General features: G+C 61.0%; 1 pseudogene; it reads left to right on the top strand.

Moving 5' to 3' along the window:
- LOC129355511 (kinesin-like protein KIFC3) overlaps nt 1-10,041 on the top strand; it is a 14,785-nt pseudogene extending 4,744 nt beyond the window's left edge.
- The last annotated feature ends 282 nt before the right edge of the window (nt 10,042-10,323 follow it).

Here is a 10,323-nt window from a genome sequence, read left to right as displayed (position 1 = left end):
CGTCTGCAGGACTGGTTCTGTGGTTCTGGTCCAGTTTACCGACGGTTCTGCCTGCAGGTGGCGACGCTGGAGCAGAAGCTGCTGGATCGGACTCAGGAGGTGGAGAGACTTCGCTCTGAACTGGTGAGAACCCGAGTCCAGAACCTGAAACTCAAAGTTCTGACCAAACTCTGGGATCAGACTCGGAACCGATACCGAGTCAGAACCCAACAAGAAGTTCTCACTGCAGCTTCAGAGCCACGCCGTTCGGTTACCATGGCAACAAAACCAGCGGGAGTAACGGGTCCGATCCTCTGAGTCTGTATTATGTGATTCATTGATCGATCAGACTGATTGGATCGATCATTTTCTTAATCTATAAATATTTAATCTTTTATCAGAACTTTCACCTTCACATCTTTAACTTCTCTAAACGCTGAGATTATAATTTAATCTAATCTCCCGGCTCCATCCTCTCGGTGAGAAGCTGCTGTAACGTCGCCACCTGTCCTGCAGGGGGCGACAGACCTGGAGAAGCAGCTGGAGCGGCTGCTGGTGGAGAACGAGCGTCTGAAACAGGAGCTGAAGTCACTCAGGAGCTCAGAGCTTCAGCCTGACGCCGCGGCGGACGGCTGCAGCCGCTGCAACCGCTGCAACCATGCTCAGGTGAGTCAGGTGAGTCAGGTGAGTCAGGTGAGTCAGGTGAGGCCGCGGCCTCTCGGGCGCCGCTGCCGTGGCCTGGTCTAACTCCGCCCTCTGCGTCTGCGCTGCAGGAGGCGGAGTCGCTGCGGCGGCAGGCGGCGTCCTGGGAGAGTCGGGCGCGGCGGCAGCGGGAGCTGCGGCTTGCCGAGCTGCAGCAGGAGCTGCAGGAGAGCACCTGCAGAGCGGAGGCGCTGCAGCTGCAGCTGGACGACAGCAGGAGGCGCCGCAGCGAGGGAGAGCAGAAACTGCATCTGCGACTGCAGGAGTGCGAAGAAGAGATGGCTAGACAGGCAGTGGCGCCCCCTAGAGTCAAGGTAAGGAACGGATGAAAGATGCAGAAATCTGATGGAGCGATCCGTCACACAGCTGCAGCCGCTGGTGTTGCTGCAGCAGCTGACCCAGCCTTGCGCTCCTCTGCAGGTGGTGACCCAGATGGTGCAGGTGGAGTCGGCCGACTCGCAGAAGGCGCTGGTGGAGCTGCAGGTGAAGAACGGGTCGCTGCAGGAGCAGCTGTCGCTGCAGAGGCAGCTGCTGCGCGAGCTGGAGGCGCAGCTGCACGACTCGCAGCGCACCTGCACTCAGCTCCGGACTCAGGTGAGATGCCTCTGCTTCCCCTCCTCTGATTGGCCATTGTGTCTGTGGCTGGGTGTGGCGCACTAGCCTGACAGCCAATCAGAAGCATCCAGGTGTCGCAGCTCACCTTTGTTTCTCTCACCTGTCCGGCTGCAGCTGCGCCTCTGTGGCCTTTTATCCGCGGCTGTCAGCAACGCAAAGAGCCAATTGGATCTCGGCTTGTCCAAGGTTGGCCCCGCCCCCTGTGATGTCACTCCCCCAGGCTCCTGAGCTCCAGGTGATCTCCAGCCGGAGATCACCTGGATCTGTAATCCAGAGTAAAACTCAAAATAACTTCAGTGATTAAATTAATCAGACGTTTCTTTTGCGCTGCGCGGTTACTACAGCAACAACAATAAGGAAAATAAATGTATTTCCCGTCAGCCAGATTACTGAGTTACTTTTGAATTATTTTCAGATGTATTTACTACATCTGCTGTTTTTGTCCTTTAAGGTAAATCTGTCAGCTGGAGCTCTGGCCTCTATTTCTTGTTTTCTAAAACGTCTCTGATGTTTTGACTCCAGCAGTCGGTGAAATAAAAGTGAAACTGGTTTGGATGAGAAGCTCAGGCAGCCTCCCAGTAGCACCCAGTAACCAGGACTGATCACATATTTCTGTGGGTTTAAAATCTACATGTATTGTGTAATTGACGTAGCCTAGCTTAGTTAGCCTAGCTTAGTTAGCCTAGCTTAGTTAGCCTAGCTTAACTCGGTGACTTTAAGCAGAGGAAAACTGGTCGGCTTCCTGTCGGTGTTTTGTGTCAGTAGTTTGTGTTTTATTGGTTCTGTAGACATTTTAACTTACTTATTGATAATCTGTGTTTTAATCCAGTTTTTCAACCTTTTTTGAGCAAAGCTACATTGTTTTCATTGAAAGAATCACGAACCACCAACCAAAAATCTAAACAAATGAAAATTAAGAAAAAAAATTATATAGTCTTTCTTATCAAAGTGTCTGAAATAGGAATCAAATACAAAAATTTATTTCTATCATATTTCATATTAGATATTTCAAATTGCACTTAACATGTCTAGTTCAAAAGTTCGCCTGAACACACGACTCATTCTGTCCACAAGCAGAACACAGAAAATAATTCCTTTTCTGAGAAGCAACAATATTTGGAAAAGAAAAAGCTCTGGGTATTTTCCTTCCGTTGATTTCATATTACGGCATTTTTTCTTTTCACAGTCTTGCCAGGCTCAATGCTCTCACCGCTTCCCGTCACTTTCATGCATCAATAATTGTCTTGTTTTAACGTCCATCAGGAAACTGCATGATTACTGGTCACTACTTCAACACAGACACTCCAAAATGGCAAATTATTTGTAGTTAATTTGTTTTCAAAAAATCTTTTTCGACCAATTAGGTTAAATTGGATCAGTTCCACGGCAGCACAGTGGTTGAAAAGCAGTTTTAATCTTCTTGAATCTGATGGTTTTCCCGTCCAGCTCAACATATCTGCATGTTTTACTGACTTTTGGACGGTAAGTAATGTTTCTTGGGAAATCTGTCCATAGATGCGGCCATGTTTATTGTCGGGTCAGTGGCGTCATGTTTTAGTGATGCTGAAGGTGACGGAACGTTGACTGAAGTCCGCTCTAGAACCACAGCATTCTGGGAAATGTAGGCAGAGGAAAGGCTCGAGCTAAGCTATCAGTAGTATCAATTAAGTCACTCGTTTAGGTGACGGAGCCTGAAACGCGGCGCTGCGTGTTCCCCAGATCCACGTCTACGAGGGGGAGATGCAGCGAGCGCAGGGCCAGCTGGAGGCCGACATGCAGAACCTGGAGGACGAGAAGAACCGGCTGATCGAGGAGGCCTTCGTCCGGGCCGAGAGCGAGATGAAGGCCGTCCACGAGAACCTGGCAGGTGAGAGCCGCCGCGGCTGGACAGGGAGCGGTGATGAAGATGGTGATGGTGATGATGTGTCCAGGTGTGCGTCTGAACCTGCTCAGCCTGCAGCCGGCCCTGCGAACTTTGACCTCTGACTATAACTGCCTGAAGAAGCAGGTCCAGGATTTCCCCTCCATGCTGGAGAAAGCAATCAGTGAGGCCAAGCAGGAGGTGAGGCCCGGTTCCGCCCGGCCAGGTTCCGCCCGGCCCGGTTCCGCCCGGCCCGGTTCCGGCCGGCCCGGTTCCGCCCGGCCCGGCTGACCCGCTGTGTGTCTGCAGATCTGCCAGGTGATCAGCGACGTCAGCAGCACCAACCAGGATCTGCTCAGGAAGTACAAAAGGGAGATGAACCTGAGGAAGAAATGCCACAACGAGCTGGTCCGCCTCAAAGGTCCGACCCGGCTGGGTTCTGACCCGCAGCAGAACCTCCAGACTCGGCTCTGCTTTGGCCCGTTTCACATAAAATTTGTGTCCCAGGAAATATCCGGGTGTTCTGCCGGGTCCGACCCGTCAGCCAAGAGCAACTGGACTCGGCTGACGCGGGAACGGGCTGAGCTTCGACTCAGACGACGACGCTGTCCTCTACCTGTCCTCCAGGGGAAAGGTCATGACCTTTGAACTGGACAAGGTCTTCCCGCCGCAGGCCTCGCAGGAGGAGGTGAGCGACTCCAGAACCGGGCTTCCTGGCTCCTCCTGGTTCTGGTTGCCCGTCACGGCGTCTCATAATGTCCTGCTCTCTGATTGGTCCTCTAGGTGTTCCAGGAAGTGCAGGCCCTGGTCACTTCCTGTATCGACGGATTCAACGTCTGCATCTTCGCGTACGGACAGACAGGATCTGGGAAGACCTACACCATGGAGGTAGGGGGCGGAGCCTCGCCGGCCTCACCTGGTGCCGACGGCATCTCACCTGTATTCCTTTGTGTCTGCAGGGCGTGACCTCTGACCCTGGCATAAACCAGCGCGCGCTGCGCCTGTTGTTCGCCGAAGTGTCAGAGAAAAGACTGGACTGGGAATATCGGATCATCGTCAGCCTGGTGGAGATTTACAACGAGACGCTGCGGTGAGGCTCCGGTCCTGGTTCTGATCTAGGTTCTGGTCCGCTGCCCTGCGGGTCGCCCTGCGGGTCGCGCTGCGGGTCGCCCTGCGGGTCGCGCTGCGGGTCGCCCTGCTGGTTGCCCTGTGGGTCGCGCCGCGGGTCGCCCTGCGGGTCGCCCTGCTGGTTGACCTGCTGGTCGCCCTGCGGGTCGCCCTGCGGGTCGCCCTGCGGGTCGCCCTGCGGGTCGCGCCGCGGGTCGCGCCGCGGGTCGCGCCGCGGGTCGCCCTGCGGGTCGCGCCGCGGGTCGCCCTGCTGGTCGCCCTGCGGGTCGCCTGCGGGTCGCCCTGCGGGTCGCGCCGCGGGTCGCGCCGCGGGTCGCGCCGTGGGTCGCCCTGCTGGTCGCCTTGCTGGTCGCCTTGCTGGTCGCCCTGCTGGTTGCCCTGCGGGTCGCGCTGCGGGTCGCCCTGCTGGTTGACCTGCGGGTCGCCCTGCGGGTCGCCCTGCTGGTTGCCCTGCGGGTCGCCTTGGTGGTCGCCCTGCGGGTCGCCCTGCGGGTCGCCCTGCGGGTCGCGCTGCGGGTCGCCCTGCGGGTCGCCCTGCTGGTTGCCCTGCGGGTCGCCCTGCTGGTCGCCCTGCGGGTCGCCCTGCGGGTCACCCTGCTGGTCGCGCTGCGGGTCGCGCTGCGGGTCGCGCTGCGGGTCGCGCCGCGGGTCGCCCTGCTGGTTGCCCTGCTGGTCGCCCTGCGGGTCGCCCTGCGGGTCACCCTGCTGGTCGCGCTGCGGGTCGCGCTGCGGGTCGCGCTGCGGGTCGCCCTGCGGGTCGCCCTGCGGGTCGCGCCGCGGGTCGCGCCGCGGGTCGCGCCGCGGGTCGCCCTGCGGGTCGCGCCGCGGGTCGCCCTGCTGGTTGACCTGCTGGTCGCCCTGCGGGTCGCCCTGCGGGTCGCCCTGCGGGTCGCGCCGCGGGTCGCGCCGCGGGTCGCCCTGCGGGTTGCCCTGCGGGTCGCGCCGCGGGTCGCGCCGCGGGTCGCGCCGCGGGTCGCGTTGCGGGTCGCGCCGCGGGTCGCCCTGCGGGTCGCGCGCGGGTCGCCCTGCTGGTTGACCTGCTGGTCGCCCTGCGGGTCGCCCTGCGGGTCGCGCCGCGGGTCGCGCCGTGGGTCGCCCTGCTGGTCGCCTTGCTGGTCGCCCTGCTGGTTGACCTGCTGGTCGCCCTGCTGGTCGCCTTGGTGGTCGCCCTGCGGGTCGCGCTGCGGGTCGCGCTGCGGGTCGCCCTGCTGGTTGACCTGCGGGTCGCCCTGCGGGTCGCCCTGCTGGTTGCCCTGCGGGTCGCCTTGGTGGTCGCCCTGCTGGTCGCGCTGCGGGTCGCCCTGCTGGTCGCCCTGCGGGTCGCCCTGCTGGTCGCCCTGCGGGTCGCCCTGCGGGTCGCGCCGCGGGTCGCCCTGCTGGTTGCCCTGCGGGTCGCCCTGCTGGTCGCCCTGCTGGTCGCGCTGCGGGTCGCCCTGCGGGTCACCCTGCTGGTCGCGCTGCGGGTCGCGCTGCGGGTCGCGCTGCGGGTCGCGCCGCGGGTCGCCCTGCTGGTTGCCCTGCTGGTCGCCCTGCGGGTCGCCCTGCGGGTCACCCTGCTGGTCGCGCTGCGGGTCGCGCTGCGGGTCGCGCTGCGGGTCGCCCTGCGGGTCGCCCTGCGGGTCGCGCCGCGGGTCGCGCCGCGGGTCGCGCCGCGGGTCGCCCTGCGGGTCGCGCCGCGGGTCGCCCTGCTGGTTGACCTGCTGGTCGCCCTGCGGGTCGCCCTGCGGGTCGCGCCGCGGGTCGCGCTGCTGGTCGCCTTGCTGGTCGCCCTGCTGGTTGACCTGCTGGTCGCCCTGCGGGTCGCCCTGCGGGTCGCGCCGCGGGTCGCGCTGCTGGTCGCCTTGGTGGTCGCCCTGCTGGTCGCGCTGCGGGTCGCCCTGCTGGTCGCCCTGCGGGTCGCCCTGCTGGTCGCCCTGCGGGTCGCCCTGCGGGTCGCGCCGCGGGTCGCCCTGCTGGTTGCCCTGCGGGTCGCCCTGCTGGTCGCCCTGCTGGTCGCGCTGGGTCGCCCTGCGGGTCACCCTGCTGGTCGCGCTGCGGGTCGCGCTGCGGGTCGCGCTGCGGGTCGCGCCGCGGGTCGCCCTGCTGGTTGCCCTGCTGGTCGCCCTGCGGGTCGCCCTGCGGGTCACCCTGCTGGTCGCGCTGCGGGTCGCGCTGCGGGTCGCGCTGCGGGTCGCCCTGCGGGTCGCCCTGCGGGTCGCGCCGCGGGTCGCGCCGCGGGTCGCGCCGCGGGTCGCCCTGCGGGTCGCGCCGCGGGTCGCCCTGCTGGTTGACCTGCTGGTCGCCCTGCGGGTCGCCCTGCGGGTCGCGCCGCGGGTCGCGCCGTGGGTCGCCCTGCTGGTCGCCTTGCTGGTCGCCCTGCTGGTTGACCTGCTGGTCGCCCTGCTGGTCGCCTTGGTGGTCGCCCTGCGGGTCGCGCTGCGGGTCGCGCTGCGGGTCGCCCTGCTGGTTGACCTGCGGGTCGCCCTGCGGGTCGCCCTGCTGGTTGCCCTGCGGGTCGCCTTGGTGGTCGCCCTGCTGGTCGCGCTGCGGGTCGCCCTGCTGGTCGCCCTGCGGGTCGCCCTGCTGGTCGCCCTGCGGGTCGCCCTGCGGGTCGCGCCGCGGGTCGCCCTGCTGGTTGCCCTGCGGGTCGCCCTGCTGGTCGCCCTGCTGGTCGCGCTGCGGGTCGCGCTGCGGTCGCGCTGCGGGTCGCCCTGCTGGTCGCCCTGCTGGTCGCCCTGCAGGTCGCGCTGCGGGTCGCCCTGCGGGTCGCCCTGCGGGTCGCGCCGCGGGTCGCCCTGCTGGTCGCCCTGCTGGTCGCCCTGCGGGTCGCCCTGGGGTCGCCCTGCGGGTCGCCCTGCTGGTCGCCTGCGGGTCGCCCTGCGGGTCGCCCTGCGGGTCGCGCCGCGGGTCGCCCTGCGGGTCGCCCTGCTGGTTGCCCTGCGGGTCGCGCCGTGGGTCGCCCTGCGGGTCGCCCTGCTGGTCGCCTTGGTGGTCGCCCTGCGGGTCGCGCCGCGGGTCGCCCTGCGGGTCGCCCTGCTGGTCCCCTTGGTGGTCGCCCTGCTGGTCCCCTTGGTGGTCGCGCCGCGGGTCGCCCTGCGGGTCGCGCCGCGGGTCGCCCTGCGGGTCGCCCTGCTGGTCGCCCTGCGGGTCGCCTGCTGGTTGCCGCCGCGCCTGCAGGCTGTGACTCTGTGTTTCCTGCAGTGACCTGCTGAGGCCGAATTCCACAGACAAGCTGGACATCAAGCTGAACCCGGACGGCAGCGGACAGCTCTACGTCCCCGGACTGACGGAGATCGTCGTCCGGAGCCCCGAGGACATCAACAGGGTGACCGCTTCCTGTCTGTCCTTTCAAAGTAAAACACCCAGATATCACAGCAGCGGTTCTGGTTCTGATGGTCCTGTCCTTGTCCCCAGGTGTTTGAGCTGGGCGGGTGAACCGGGCCACGGCGTGCACCAACCTGAACGAACACAGCTCACGCTCCCACGCGCTGCTCATCATCACCGTGTCTGGGTTCAACAGCACGACCGGAACCAGAACACAAGGTCAGGCCGGTTCTGCTTTCTGACTGCCGGCGTCCGGATCCGTTTGTCGGGACTACGGAAGGCCAGAAAAGCCAAAATTCCCTCCGAGAACCGCAAACAAACACGATCCTGCAAGTCCTTTAGCTCCGCCCTCTGCTGCTGTTAGCCAATCAAATTAGAGGTAGAAGTAGTAACCAATCAGAGACAAGCAAGATTGGATCAGTAAGTCTGTTGTATGGAAGCCGTTTCAGTCAGAAAATAAAATATGCATTTAATATAAATCTTAAATATTCTGAAAGAAATATTTAAGAATCTTTTACATCTAAAATTATTTCCTGAGGGTTTTGAGTTTATTTTGAAGGAAGCGCGTTTTGTTGTTTGTATTTTGTTAGTATTTGTTCTGATCTTTAGGTGTGAAAATGATTCTGTGTTTTTCATGGTTGTGTTTCAGGGAAGCTGAACCTGGTGGACCTGGCCGGTTCGGAGCGGATCGGGAAGTCCGGAGCAGAGGGCAGCCGGCTCCGGGAAGCGCAGTGCATCAAACAAGTCTCTGTCGGCGCTGGGCGACGTCATCAGCGCGCTGCGCGGCCGACACGCCCACGTCCCCTTCAGGAACTCGCGGCACCTACCTGCTGCAGGACTCTCTGAGCGGAGACAGCAAGACCCTGATGATGGTCCAGGTGAGTCCAGAGACCAGAACCCGGCCGCCGCCGTCCAGACCCGCTTCTCACCGCCGCTGTTCCTGCAGGTGTCTCCGTTGCCTGGCAACATGAGTGAGTCGGTGTGTTCGCTGAAGTTCGCTCAGCGCGTTCGCAGCGTGGAGCTCAACACTGCCGCTTCGTCCAAGAGACACGAGAACTCGTCCACGTCGTCCTCGCCCACACACGGCAGCCTGGAGGTACCCGCCGGGCTCCGCCCACTCCCCGGGCTCCCACCCACTCGCCGGGCTCCGCCCACTCACGGAATCAGTGAAAAGCTACATGCTAATGCTAAAGCACCAAACAATAGCATTGGATCTGATAATGAATGCTAATAATTAGCGCTATAGCATTAGCAGAACCCCAGCATTGACATTGTTCTGCCAATGCTAATGCACTAACAGTTAGCATTAGCATTAGCCACAGTAGCGTTTCTGTCACATTTTATCTTTAGCTGTTTTTTTGCTCTAAAAGCAAAACGTCGACACAGACTGAACTTTATTCAACTGAAGTAAAAGCAAAGTAAATTAATATCCCTTAATTTAAAATTTTTGGATAAATTCTTGAACACAATGTCTGCTAGATGTTTTCAAAGTATGCTAAAGTGCTAAGCTAAGGCTTATCTGTGCTGCTAGCAGGTTAGCTGCAGTGCTGCTGCTGATCTTCATCTTAAACTCTCTGGTCTCCAGCTGGACTCTCCCTGTCACGCCGGCGCCCCTCCCCATCTCGCGGGCCAGCAGCGCCGGCTCCACGCTGTCCTCGGCCTCCAGGACGCCCAGCGGTTCCCGCAGGCGCTCCCAGTCGCAGCTGGCTGCAGGTGCGCAGCCCTCTGTTGATCTTTGACCTCCTCCGATTAAAAATGGAGGAATGTTGAAGATGATCTGCCTCCTGGTTTTTCAGCTTGAATATTGCTCACTGAAAGAGGCTTTTATTTTGTAGAGTAACTAAACAGGAAGTCAGGTTCTCATCCTTTTACAGACTTTATCCTGTCAGGTGTTTCTGAGCTTCTTCAGCTTCTGCGATTTATTTTCATCTAATTTTAATAAATGCTCCAGCAGCCTGCAGTGCATTGTGGGTATTGCAGTGCATTGTGGGTACTGCAGTGCATTGTGGGTATTGCAGTGCATTGTGGGTACTGCAGTGCATTGTGGGTACTGCAGTGCATTGTGGGTACTGCAGTGCATTGTGGGAACTGAGCTGTGCCTCCTGGCTGCAGGTCGAGAGCGGACCCAGAGACGGCGCCTCCACTGTCCGTCTGCCCGTCTTCCTCTGTCTCCTCATTCTGTGCTCTGATTGGTTGGTTTCCAGACAGAGGGTAGAGGGCCCGTTGCTAGGAGACGGCGGGCAGGTAGGTGGAGGTCGGCATGGCGCCCTCAGCATGCATGGCGCCCAGTGTTGTCTCTACCCACCGCAGCTTGTGTGTGTGCCTGTCAGGTGTTTGCGCAGGGCGAACTGAGCCACGCTGCTGCTGGCGAGATGCATGCTGGGAATTTTTTCCGCTTCCTCTGCGCTGCAGCCAGTCTGATGGAAACATCCCATAATCTGAGTCCATTGTGAGATAATCTGGAATAAATCTGGACATCCGGTCCCATAAAGTTCGGAGCTGCGCGGCGCAGAGGATGCTGGGAGGATTCTGCAGGTTTTTATATGGTGGGCGGGGCTCTGATGGCGCCCCCTGCTGGCCGGAGGAGGAGTTAAAGGTTCTTCGTCCTGCTGCAGGTCGGGTCCAGCCTGGACGGGTTTCTTTGGATCAGAACCAGGTTCCGACGCTGTTTCTCTTTGCAGGACGACTGAAGCTGAACGCCTGAGAGACGCGGGACGTCCAGAACCGACAGTCCT

This window comes from Poeciliopsis prolifica, unplaced genomic scaffold (assembly GCF_027474105.1).
Source record: "Poeciliopsis prolifica strain line A6 unplaced genomic scaffold, Auburn_PproV2 SCAFFOLD137, whole genome shotgun sequence".
Classification (NCBI taxonomy): domain Eukaryota; kingdom Metazoa; phylum Chordata; class Actinopteri; order Cyprinodontiformes; family Poeciliidae; genus Poeciliopsis; species Poeciliopsis prolifica.
This window is presented reverse-complemented; position numbering and strand designations above follow the sequence as displayed.